The sequence below is a fragment of the Bombina bombina genome, chromosome 6, assembly GCF_027579735.1.
Source record: "Bombina bombina isolate aBomBom1 chromosome 6, aBomBom1.pri, whole genome shotgun sequence".
NCBI lineage: Eukaryota > Metazoa > Chordata > Amphibia > Anura > Bombinatoridae > Bombina > Bombina bombina.
The window spans coordinates 576970483-576984795 of NC_069504.1; positions in this window are offsets into that span (position 1 = coordinate 576970483).

The following is a 14313-nucleotide window of genomic DNA, read 5'->3' on the forward strand; positions in this document are numbered from 1 at the left end:
ATTACATGCTCTATCTAAATTATTAAAGTTTAATTTTGACTTTACTTTCCCTTTTAAAGGGATTCTAAATCCAATTTTTTTTATTTAATGATACAGTTACAGCATGCAATTTTAAGCAACTTTCTAATTTACTCCTATTATTAAATTTTCTTCGTTCTCTTGCTATTTTTATTTTAAAAGCAGGAGTGTAACGCTTAGGAACTGGCCCATTTTTGGTTCAGAACCTGGGTTACACTTGCTTATTGGTTGGCTTAATGTAGTTACCAATAAGCAAGCGCTAGCCAGGGTTCTGAACCTAAAATGGTCCGGCTCCTACGCTTTACATTCCTGCTTTTTAAATAAAGATAGCAAGAGAACAAAGAAAAATTGATAATAGGAGTAAATTAAAAAGTTCCTTAAAATTGTGTGCGCTGTCTGAATCATGAAAGAAAAAAAATTGGGTTTAGTGTCCCTTTAAGTACATTGACACTATTTTCCATGAGCTGTCACAAGACATCCTTAAAGCTAATAGTGCTTGAGGAACAATTAGTCAATTATCAATCACTTATGTTGATATTGTGTCTGTTTTGTGATTATGTGATTAAATGCTGATTATCCTTATAAGGGGATCTTATCTGACTAGCTCTTGTTTGCATATAGTAATAATTGAGTGAGAAAGTACTGGGCACTGGAACAAGGAAAAGCCTCTAGCACATAAAGAATAGATGTGAAAGTGTTTTGAGAACATGAGGAAGTAACTGAGTACATCACTTTAAAAATAAAAGCAAAAAGTGCGAAATTCAGGTTTACAGAAATCTCACTCTAATGTGGGAGATTTGGAAGAAGTGTGGGAACATTTTAATGTTTCAGGCAAAGTGTTTCCCATTTGGGATTGTTTGGAATCAGTGGGTGGATAAGACTGTGAGCTTAGCTTCTTTTTTTTTTTTTTTTTTTTTTACAATTAAAATGTATTCAGTTTGAAGTTAAAAGGTGCGGTTTTTTGCCTATGCTTTTTTTCTTTGCAGAATATTAACTGAGCATGAATTTGTCTGCTAACTGTTTGTAATAAAAAGGATATATTTTAAAGGGACACTCAAGTCAAAATAGACTTTTATGATTCAGAAAGAGCATGCAGTTTTAAGACACTTTCCAATTAACTTCCATTGTCTAATTTTATTCTCAAATTTTATTTTATATTCACACTTTCTAGGGAACAAGATCCTACTGAGCATGTGCACACGTTCACAGGGTATATGTATACTACTCTGTAATTGGCTGATATCTGTCACATGTTACAGGGGGCCGGAAAATGGGAGAAAAAACTAATTTGTCAGAAAAAAATAAATCTACTGCTTATTTCAAATTCAGAGTCGGTGTTAAATGATTATCTTTTTATTATTCACTTGTTCGTTATGCAATTCTACTGCATTGAGTGGTCCTTTAAATGACAGATGTTGCAATAGAAAGTCAGTAAGAGACAAAACAGAGCTAGACTTTGGGCTAGATTCACAGATGCTTATTACACTATAGAGGGGGTTTGTTGTTCAGGCACAATAGACTCGTCTCACTGTCACATTATAACAATTATCTGCTTGCTGAAGAGCTCCAGTATAAGTAATGCACCAAAAAAGAGCCAAACCAACAGCACACAGAAAAAAGTATCTACATTTATGTTTTATGGCACTAATTCTTTTTATGGCACTAATTCTTCATCACACCCCCCCCCCCCCCACACACACACACACACACACAACAATAACATAACTGTAGCAGAAAAGGGAACAATTCCTCTTTTTGTATATGCAACAGTTTCCCCTAAAAAATACTCTGAATAAATGGCAAATTGCAACCCTTTGTGTGGCGTTTGTGCAAAGATACAATCATTTGTAAGTAGTTTCCTATTAGAGTTCTTATATGCATAAATTAAAAGTAACATTTATTTGTTACATTTCTGTGACCTGTCCTATATAGACTCATATTGTAGCAATCAAGTGTGTATTCATGCGGTGGACCTGTTTGTATTCCAGTGTATTCCTCCAGATGCGAGAAATGTATGAAGCAAATATAAGATAACATTGTTTAGTTGGGTGCAGTAGATTTCCCAATGCATAGAGCGGCCCAAAAACGAAATAAAACCTCTTACCTTATGTATTCATGACATTTCACTGTGAAAACAAAATATTAATGGATTGAATTAATACAATTACCAATAAATAGATATTTTGGGGGTAGTTGTGCCACAATATATATATATATATATATATATATATATATATATATATATATATATATATATATATACACAGGTTATATATACAGGTAGCCCTCAGTTTACGCCAGGGTTAGGTTCCAGGAGGAATGGTTGTAAATCGAAACCGTTGTAAATTGAAACCCAGTTTATAATGTAAGTCAATGGGAAGTGAGGGAGTTAGGTTCAGGCCCCTCTCAAAATTGTCATAAGTAACACCTAATACATTATTTTTAAAGCTTTGAAATGAAGACTTTAAATCCTAAACAGCATTATAAACCTAATAATATAGATTGTATCATCATCAAACTAAGTTTAATGAGCAAAAACATTTGCTAACAGCACCTAATACAATAATTACACAACAGACTGCATCATCATCAAACTAAGTTTAATGAACAAAAACGTTTTTTAACTTGCATTTTTCTGCAATCAGTTCTCTGCATTGTTAGCATGTTAGATAATATTGGGTCTACACCTATTCTATGCATTTCAATCTGCAGTGATTAATAAGCAGTTGGGCACCCTCACCTCAAGCAGCTGTACAGGAAGATAATAGGGAAGTGGCTGCTCGATAGCTAATGTCTGTTCTGTGTACACAGATCAATTTCAGACCTGTTAAGTTGCATAACTTTACTGCAAAACAAGCGGACAGCTCCACCTACTGGCTATTTTAATTAGTGCACATGACTGGAAAAAAAGGTTGTTATTCTGAAATGGCTCAAATTGAACCGGCGTAAACGGAGGGCCACACACACACACATATATATATATATATATATATATATATATATATACACACACACACACACACATACATACATACATACATACATACACACACACTGTATATATACACACACACACAACATACAAATTAATTAATTTAAAGGGACAGTCAACACTTACTTTAACATGTTTTTATATTGAAAATAACAAAACGGAGGTCCGCCTACACTATACCCCTCCTGCCTTGCCGCCTTGCTTCTGTCCTAATCAGCGGCGCTAACTACTCTAATACCCAGTAAATATGGATGCCGGACTCCCCCCACCATTACGTAGCTGCCTTCTTCTTCAACTGATAAGCAAATCAGAATCCAGGCATCGGACAGAAATTGCAAGCGCGTGCAATTTCAGTCCGAGGACTGGATTCTGATTTGCTTATCAGTTGAAGAAGAAGGCAGCTACGTAATGGTGGGGGGAGTCCGGCATCCATATTTACCGGGTATTAGAGTAGTTAGCGCCGCTGATTAGGACAGAAGCAAGGCGGCAAGGCAGGAGGGGTATAGTGTAGGCGGACCTCCGTTTTGTTATTTTCAATATAAAAACATGTTAAAGTAAGTGTTGACTGTCCCTTTAAGGGTTTTTTTATATATATATACTTTTCATTACTAATCAATATATAAAACTATCAATATATAAAACACTGATGGTTTTATTTGCAAGCCTATTGTACATGTTATATTTAGAAATTTTGTTTTAAATATCAATGAACCAAATAAAGGTCGAAGATGCTAAGTAACTGGTTGTTTTAAAATTCTGGTGAAAAAAATCTGTTAGGACATTGATAAACATACAAAGGCAATAATATACCCATTTCGATATTTTTCATGCCACCATTTCACCACCAAATGCAAATAAACAAAAAAAAGTTAATTTTTTCACAATCTTTGGGTTTCTCAATGAAATCATTTACATACTGCTTGTGCAATCATTGCAGAAATGGTTGTAAAAGCTTCTCTGTTATCCCCTTTGTTCAGAAATAGCAGACTTATATCTTTTCCATTGCTTTTCTCGAATTAGAAGGCCGCTTACAGCAGCTGCACACTTCTATTATTCCCAGCTGTGAAGAGGTTAATATGTAACTTGTAAGGTTAATTTTAGCTTTAGCGCAGAGATTAACCACCCATCTGACACTTCACACCCCTGATCCCTCCCAAACAGCTCTCTTTCCTCCCTTATCCCCCCACTGGTCACCGCCATCTTAACTACTGGTAGACAGTCTTTCAATGTAAAAATGTAAGGCTTTTATTTTTTTAATTACATTTCTTTCTATTTTCTGGAGGGTGGGATACTCCCTTACCCTCCAACCTCTCTGATCCCTACCAAACATCTCTCTAACCCTCCCCCCTCTAACTTGTGCTGTACCTATAAAACCCTTTATGTATGTAATTTTTTTTATTCGCAAGTTAGGGACCCCCCCCCTACCCCTTTTTCTGTAGTGTAGCTGTCCCATCCCTCCCTGTCACTTTATTTTTATTTATTTGTAGCGTATGGCCCTCCCATTGGGTTCAGTGTCCCTTTAATGGTTGGAGCAATTACAAGCAGTAAGGTGTAAAAGTGCAAGATATTTAGTTATAGCTTATGGTACTTTTCATTAAAACTTTATTTAAATGTTAAAGGGTAATTAAGGTGATAATTTAATCATTTAATTTCATTTTAATCTTTCACTTGAGGGTCGGCAGTACAGGGAAGCATTTAAATATATATATATATACTGATACTAACCCTGTACTTCTGGCCTCCAGATTGCGTGAGTGGCCCTTTAAAGAGACACTTAACACATTTCCTACACCTCCTTCTAATCTTACCATTCTCTGAAGGAGAGTTGCTGCATACAGATCAGCACTGGAATGCAGAGAAAGATAGATTTCAACATAGCGGCACCCATAACTAGAGAGAGGCGGGGAATAGCCCCAATGCTATGCTTATACAATATATTTAACACTCTTTGAATTAAAATAAAAACATTTTTGCAGAGTGGTAAATGCTTGTTCTTAAGAGATGGAGCCTGATTTCTTAAAGGGACAGTAAACACTATAAGATTTGTAAATAAAAGTTTAGTTATACTAAGTAAATAGCGTTTGCATCATGATTTATTTTTATAAGTTAGCTCTGAAAATTGAGCAATTTCTTATTCTCAGAACCTAAAATACAAACCCTGCTGACTTCTTAAGACTAACCCAGCTACATATCTGTCCCTGTCTTTATCAGATAACAACTGCAAAACAATGCCTTGTTGTGTGTGGACTAAAACCCAGACTGGCTCCTCCAAATAAGGCAAATAGTGGGTGGAATTAGAATAATTTACTAATAGAAACTAATTGTAGTTAAAAAAAAAACCAGTTAATTTGTTTTAAAAATGTTAAGAATTGGCTGATATTTTATTCCATTACAAGGTGTCTACTGTCTTTTTATTAGCTCCTTTCTTATACACAGTACCCCATTAGCTATACAGATATTGTGTAAATATCCTGCTTTATAAGCTATTTTATCCTTCTGCTAGACAGAGACCTTTGTACCTGCTGTGAACCACTTCTCATCTGATCCTCTGCAACTGACAGTTTAAAGCTCCCAAGCAGAGGATTAATAGTCATTCTACCATGGTTAAAATAATTACAATCATATGTGGTATTTCTGTAGACTCAGGCATTTTTCTATCTAAACGCCAGGCATCCACAGGCACAATATATTGTCTTATTATCAGGTACTATCAATTCAGTGACTCAACCAAGCTCCTGTTTGCTGTTTCGTACAATGTATGCTCCTAACTAAAAGAAATATGTTGCATGCAAAAAACATCTGTAAAACAATGGGAAAGAAAACAAGGATAGAAGAAATACAGATTGTGCTCATATATTATTAGCAGCACTGACTTATGTCACCAGTGTTTTATTTTTTTAGCAAATTGCATCCTTTAGTATTCATAACCAAAGCCAATGTACACCTTTATCCCTTTTTGTCTCTCCAGCTTCATTATTATTGTTCTTCCTTATATAAGTGGGGGGGGGGGGGGTTATATTCATAATACATGTTTTTAAATGCAGTTATTTGTGCATGAATAGTTGTTTAAAGCTTTCAAATTAGTTTCAATATTCAATAGTTGGTTTTCCATCCAGTACAAATCTGCTTAAACAAGTGTTGTTGATTAAGTCTTAACGACCAAATATTAAGTGGAATAAAGCCATATGGTTTTAATTTAGAAAGCTGACCTTTATTAGATTGCTGAGACAGTGCAGGGCACAACAGAGCTAGCCAATATTACGTACCTTCAAATATGTATGTAAATATTTCTATTTTATTTTGTATTCAGTCACTCAAATTCATTCACAAAGCATAAGTGAGAAGTTGTAATATTATGCAAAGGTGTTTTCTGCATGGCTCTAAAGAGCTGCAGAAGACATTACAGGGTTTTTCAATCTCTATGACCTGTCACATCTGGTTGAGGAGACATTTTTTTCCTTAGAGACCCTCAATAAAAGTACATGTAATAGCTTATTTATAGAAGCCTTTAATCTTCTATGAGTGCAGTCATGAAATGGCAATGACACTAGTGAAATATTTGCATGTAATACGTTTAAGTGAGCAGCAATGTTATTTTATTGATAAAAACATATTTTTGAGACTAGGGTTGCACTTGCCACTCGTCCCTTAAAATACAGAACACTTATAAGTTACACATACTGCAGGGTGTCCAGGGAGGAATATGAATAGTGCTGTCCAGAAACACAATACATGTTCCTCCCTGCACACCCTGCAGCATGTGTAACTCATAAGTGTCCAGGAAAACATGGCTGAGGTGGCAACCCTATTTGAGACAGACAATGAATAGCTTTAGTAACTTAGGTTCATTTAGAACAAATAGTATAAGATGACTAAATATAAGGTTAAATAGACATACAGCAATATTTTTCTAAAATTTAGACATATTTAAAGGGCCATACAACCCACAATTTTTCTTTCATGATTCAGATAGAACATACAATTTTAAACAACTTTCCAATTTACTTCTATTATATAATTTGATTTGCTCTTTGGTATTCTTTGTTGAAAAAGCAGCAATACACTACTGGGAGTTAGCTGAACACATTGGGTGAGCCAATAACATGAGGCATATATGTGCAGCCACAAAACTAGCAGCTCCTGAGCCTACCTATGTACCCTTTTAAACAAATAATACCAAGGGGAAAAAAAGCTAATTAGATGTAAGTAAATTGAAAAGTTGTTTACAACCACACACTCTATTTGAATCCTGAAAGTAAAAAAATGGGTTTCATGTCCCTTTAAATGAGTATAATACCAGTGAACCCACAATGTTATGTGTTGGGGTTAAAGGGATACTAAATCCAATTTTTTTTCTTTCATGGTTCATATAGAGCATGCAATTTTAAGCAACTTTCTAATTTACTCTTACTATCAAATTTTCTTCGTTCTCCTTATATTTATTTAAAAAGCAGTAATTTAAAGTATAGCAGCCAGCCTATTTTAGGTTCAGCACCCTGGATAGCGCTTGCTTATTAGTGAATACAATTAGCAAGCCAATAAGCAAGCATAACCCAGGTTCTCAACCAAAAATGGGCTGGCTCCTAAGCTTTATTTTCCTGCTTCTTAAATAAAGATAGCAAGAGAACGAAGAAAAATTGATAATAGGAGTAAATTAGAAAGTTTCTTAAAATTGCATGCTCTATCTGAATCATTAAAGAAAAAAAATAGGTTTAGTGTCCCTTTAAGTACATAACAATGTGGATTCACTAGTATTAAATTCAATGCTCTCACAAATTAGAATGCATTTTTTTTCTCACTATAATGGACCTTTAAAGCTCATTTTATAATTGCTAAATGTGCCTCTGCCTTTGCTGCTTTTCCCTCAAAAGTACTCTTCCTTGAATAACACCTGCTTTTGGAGGGCATTGAAATGCGCTGGAGGCAGATTTCCATTCAGCCTGTGTCAAAAGTACCAAGAATTTATTTTTTATTTTTTATGAATTAAGCAATTTTTTATGAATGTAAAAAAATCATTTTATTTGTCAGTTGTATATCCATTATGGGGTCCACTTATTTATGATACCAGTTCCTAAGATTTGGGTGACAGCTTTATGAGCACAGATTAGTCCTTGAAAAATATGTGTGTATTTGTCGTTTCGTCATAAACCCCCAGTTTTTGTTGTTGTTTTTTGCACTAGAAAACAAGATGACAAAAAAATGACTCATTTTATATTGATATACGAGATCAATGAGGAAGGCAATTATTTTGGTCACCACCATTAGTCTAGTCTATTGAGCACATACAATGTTCCATCGTAATGTTCACAAATACCATATGCAACATTTCTCAAATCACTGTAGCTGAAAAGCTGCCACGAGAGAGAATTTTTATTTTTATAAAGTGAGTAATTTGCATACAGTCTCAGTCCTGCTCCATATCTGTGTATGTCATGTTTGCACTCACTGTTCGTGCTGGATAACCAGCGTCCGGAGACTGTGTATCGGTGTCTTTCTCTCTATAAGTCTTATGGTTTTATGCATAAATATATATTTATATCTATCTATATACATGATTATATATAAGGATAGACACATACAGATACATGTAGGAATAACTAATTAGAAATTCATATAACATATTCTACTATGTGCAGAACATTGGAATGTGAAATAATTACAGTAAAACACAGTATTAAATATGAATGTTGCATAAATATGTTTTTACATGTTCCAATGCACTTTATATATATATATATATATATATATATATATATATATATATATATATATATATATATATATATATATATATGTATATTACAAAAGAAGAATGGAGGAAGGTGATGAAACAGAAATCACTATCTCAAAATCTCCCCTGGCAGGGTATAATCACAAATACAACAATTACAGAATTATTGTACATAGACATACAACAAAAGTGTGCTGAACCCTATATCTAAATTCAAATGTCACCACCTTTAGAAAAAAATGTAAATCCTATATAAACTCTCATACCCCCATACACATCTATAATTTATTAAATAGACAGTCATACAGTAACACACACAAGAAAATTAAAAGCACTCAACCGTAGCTATACTTCTGAATATTAGACCTATACCAGCATATTCCTGCATAGGAGGGAATTAAAAAATGTTTAGTATTACAGAGACTTGCTAAATGCAAGATATACTAAGCTCCTACAATTCGGGAGCTAGAATTAATGTTAACATTAACTTTGCAAGTTGCACTGTGGAAGGAAAGTCTCCCTTTCCTTTTTATTCCCCCAAATATTTGCAAATATTTAATTAATAGAGAATATTATCTAGGGTTGGCAATTAAGAAAGGAGAGACAACGCTCTCTACTGATCCCCTGAGTGTAACTTTACTTTGTAATGTATTTTTGATGTTTTGTGACACTTTTTTTGTTTCGTGAAACAGTTAACTAGAGCTCTAAGGATGCGGTAATTATTCTAGCGTTAATCACGATGGTACCCAAATGACCATGTTTACTTTTAACTTGTAATATGAGCGGAAAACCAGACGCATGCAAACACGTGATAAACCCCTTATCGCTCGCGCAGAACTGTTAACGTGCCACTCGTAATCTGGCCCATAGTTTTGCTATAATATAACCAGTGTGTGGTTATATAAAAGTGACATTTTGAGGCCTCTTTGAATTGGAATAATTTCTTTCCATTGCTCTATTTAAAAAAAAAAAAAAAGTACAAGACCATGAATATTTTTAAGCTTTTAGATATTTATTGTGTGTTTTCTAGAACTGGCTTCTTTAAAAACTTTATTTTTTTCTTAGTTTATTGAAAATATTCTCTAATTTTACAAAGTATAGATTTCCAGATGAAAGCATCTAAAATTATACTCAAGTTGCAAAAAAATGTTCTGTTTGCAGCAGAAAAAAATTAAAAAAACAAATAAATAAACAACATACGCTTTGCTTGGGATAGCAAAGTCTGTTAAACAAAATTCTTACATTGTGCTAAGAAAAACTTCTGTGGTTGGTTGGTGATAGATGAGTGATGCGTGACTGTTCAGATATGATTTTAGCGTTTCTGCTGACTTTAATCATTACATTTTGTCTATTTATTTTTACATAAAATTATTACAAATAGAATTGCATAGTTTTAGGATAATTAAAATGGCTTTGGAACACACACATTTCAAATGCTTTGCAATATACATTAATTAGTAAATATGCTTCTGTTATACGTTATCGTCTCTACAAACATAAAGTAGACTTTGTTTATATGCTTTTACTGATGACATAAGTGCTGCTGATGATGTGGTAGTAGTAGTTATTTTTTAAAAGATACATTACAAAAGTAAGTATATTGCAAACATACTTCTAATATGTTTTAAATTTACAGTTGTGTGGTTTAAATGTTATTTTTATGCCCCTGTAATGTAAAATGTTATCAGTTGAATGGGAAAAAAAAATGTTCAGTTACAAAAAAGGGGCAACCAGATGTGGACTCCTTGCTCAGTGTGCTTAGAGGAATATGGCTATACCTCACTGACGAGGCCCAATGAAGGCCGAAATGATCGGGGTTGCTATCTTCCTTGTTCAGAGAGGAATTGCCTGGTATTCTGGCACTGGATTGACCATAATAGCTGGGATCAGACTGATATACTACAGGAAAGTTCTACTCTGTGAACAGCATTAATGGGCTAATAGAACATAGAACAATCTAACATTATTATTGAGCTGGTAGTTCGTTCCTGTGAGTGCACTTCTCTCTGTGTATTAACTACATAATGTCCTCAGTTTGTTTTAACAGCAAAAACCTACTTTTTAAATTTACTTTCATTTTTCAAGAACTTGACATGTACATTGCAAAATTTTACAATATTAAAACTAAATATGTCTGTCAAATTATGTTGTCTCTTATGTATTACTCCACATACTGTGAAAGAAATTTTAAAGCTTGAATCTTTTTTTTAATTATTATTCTTGTACACTCTGAGGTTTATTCATAATGTACATTTTATATACAAGTGTTGAATATTGTAGTAAAATAGTTGGAGATGGAAAGTCTTAATTATGATAATTTATGGAAATAAAGTACTATACATTTAATCTCCAGTAAAAATATTGTGAGTGTAGCAGCGGATACTAAAATGTGTATTATTAAACACCCTGCAGTGTGTCATTTCTATTAGATACTACAATAGAAGGTGTGAGCAAGTGTTAAAATATCACATGATGGAAGATTAAGGAGCTGTCAAAGTTTGTACTGAAACATAATCTGCATTTCTTGTATCATCTCATGTTATTCATAACAATACTTGTCATATTAACAGGAAGTGTTGTATATGAAGGTCATTTCATAAAAAAAAATGCAATGGAGAAGATTACATTCATTCTTAAAATAATATGACTTTGAGGTTAGCGCTAATAGGTGTTACCTATAGATCTTTCAATGAGATTTATGCCCTGTTAACTACTGGCTTACACATTATTTTATAGGCTTAGATGTAGTTTAGAATTGTGTGTTCCACCTCTGTGTTTATAAATAGTTTCTTAATTAAAAGGGACATGAAACCCAAAGTTTTTATTCATGACAGATCATACAATTTTCCATTTTACTTCTATTATCAAATTTGCTTAATTCTCTTGATATCCTTGGCTGAAGGAGCAGCACTGCACTACTGGGAACTAGTTTAACATATCGTTGAGCCAATGACAAATATATATGTTCAGCCACCAATCAGCAACAAGCCCCCAGTAGTACATTGCTGTCCCTGAGCCTTTTAGTAGCAAAATCACAAAATTGCAAAAACATCTAAGGGGTCAAAAACGATCAAAATTATCAAAGTTAAACATTTCTTTGTTTTCTTTATATTAATAAAACCAACACAGAACATTATGGTCTCAAGTAGTGCCAAAAAAGACCAGCTTACATGTTTCAGCTCAAAGCGTAGTCTTAGCTGTGTAGCCTAATTAGCACCTGATTTCATATTTAAAACACTTATTGAAATATTATTGGCTAAAACACAATGACATCACTGCACTGTTATAGCTCAGACCTACTTAAAAGGACATTAAACACTAAATAAATAGATAGAATGATGCATTCAAACAAAAGATTAGTCTGAGAATAACATGTAGATATATTGTTTAAACTTTCATTAGTTGTTTAAATATTGACAAAATAAGTGTACATTTTTAGTCTCTATAAAACAATGGGAGCTGCCATATTGTAACTTAGGTTACCTTCTCTGCTGTATGCAGCCAATAGCTGTGTGGAATATAACCATGCTCTGCGATTCAATTTCTAACAGGAACTGAAATGCTCACTGTTTCAGAATGGAATTACAGGAAAAGGGGACACAATAAATAATGAAAGTATACTGTAGATTTTTTTATATATATACAATTTATCATTTTATATTACCATCTCAAAGTGTTTAATATCTCTTTAAGGTAGACATATTCTCAGTTACAATTACATGTGGGGTTTAAGGTACCTTCTAATAAACAATATAAATAGGTTGATATTTTTTCTTAAAATAGTAATGATTCTCTATATACATCTCAATTCTTATCTTGAGTCAGATGCTAGGGCATGTCCTCTGCCATTGTTTAAAATGGACTCATTCCCAATTGCATCCAAATTTGTAAATTATTAAACCTTCCAGTGGGTAGAAATAACTGTACATATGTTTCTTACTTTGAGACCTTATCTTTCATTTTTATCTGCTTACATCTCATCTTTATCTTTATTATTATTTTATTATTATTTATTTAAAAGATCAGTAAATGCAGTAGAATTGCATAATAAAAAGACAATGCAATAAGAAGTTGATTTTTTTCTGGAAAATTTATTTTCGCTCTCATTTTCCCACCCCCTGTTATCATGTAACAGACATCAGCCAATCACAGACTAGTATATGTATACGCTGTGAACTTGTGCACATACTCAGTAGGATCTTGTTCCCCAGAAAGTGTGTACATAAATAGACTGTGCAAAAATTTGATAATGGAAATAAATTGGAAAGTGTCTTAAAACTGCTTGCTCTTTCTGACTCATAAAAGGTTATTTTGACTTATGTGTCCCTTTAATAAAATAATACCTAGGTATTCTTTAAAAAAAAAAAAGATACCAAGAGAAGGAAGCAAATTAGATAAAAAAAAGTATATTGAAAAGTTGTTTAAAATTGCATTCTCTGTTTGAGTAATGAAAGTTTAAAGGGACATGAAACCCCAACATTTTCTTTCATGATTCAGATAGAGGATATGATTTTAAACAACTTTCCAATTTACTTCTATTATTTAATTTGCTTCCTTCTCTTGTTATCCTTTGCTGAAAGGTTTATCTAGGCAAGCTCAGGAGCAGCAGAGAACCTAGGTTCTAGCTGTTAATTGGAGGCTGCATATATATATCGATTGTGATTGGCTCAACCATGTGTTCAGTTAGAAACTAGTAGTGAAAAAAATAAAAAAATAGAAATAAATTAGAAAGCTGTTTAAAATTGTATTATCTATCTGAATCATGAAAGAAAATGTTTGAGTTTCATGTCCCTTAAAGTTTGATTTTAGTGTCCCCTTAAAAGCCCAAACAATGAAGCAAAGGTCAAAGCATTATACATTTTAAGGTGCCATTTAACATGTTAAATTGTAAATATCTTGTTTCTTTCATGCTGACTTAACTTAGCATTACCTTCTGTCTACCCTCCCCTTATTTGCCAATATTTGAAAAAAAATATCCAGGCACATTTTTCAGCATAAACTGATTATAGGTGTGCTGACCACGCCCACCAACAGTTCCAAAGCCCCAGCCCATTCTCCTACTTCCCAAAACACCCAACATAAATTACATACAATATGCACAAATGATTAAATATTGTATTATTCAATTTAATCTGCAGACTGCACGAAATTTACTGTGGACAGGTCACAAAATCAGGCATATTTTATTTTTCTCCCATACAATTATACTGTTATTAATAATTATATTTCTTCAATAGTAAAAATGTCACAAAATCTACAAAGTTTTATTATATCATCATAAATGTTTCATGAGAATGTCTCGTCTTACAATAAAAAGACTTGCATCTCATTCACATTAAAGGGACAGTAAACACCAGAATTTTTGTTGTTTAAAAAGGTAGATAATCCCTTTATTACCCATTCCCCAATTTTGTATAACCAACACAGTTATAATAATATACTTTTTACCTCTGTGATTACCTTGTATCTAAGCCTCTGCAAACTGCCCCCTTATTTCAGTTCTTTTGACAGACTTGCACTTTTAGCCAATCAGTGCTTGCTCTTAGGAGCTTCACGTGCCGGAGCTCAAGAA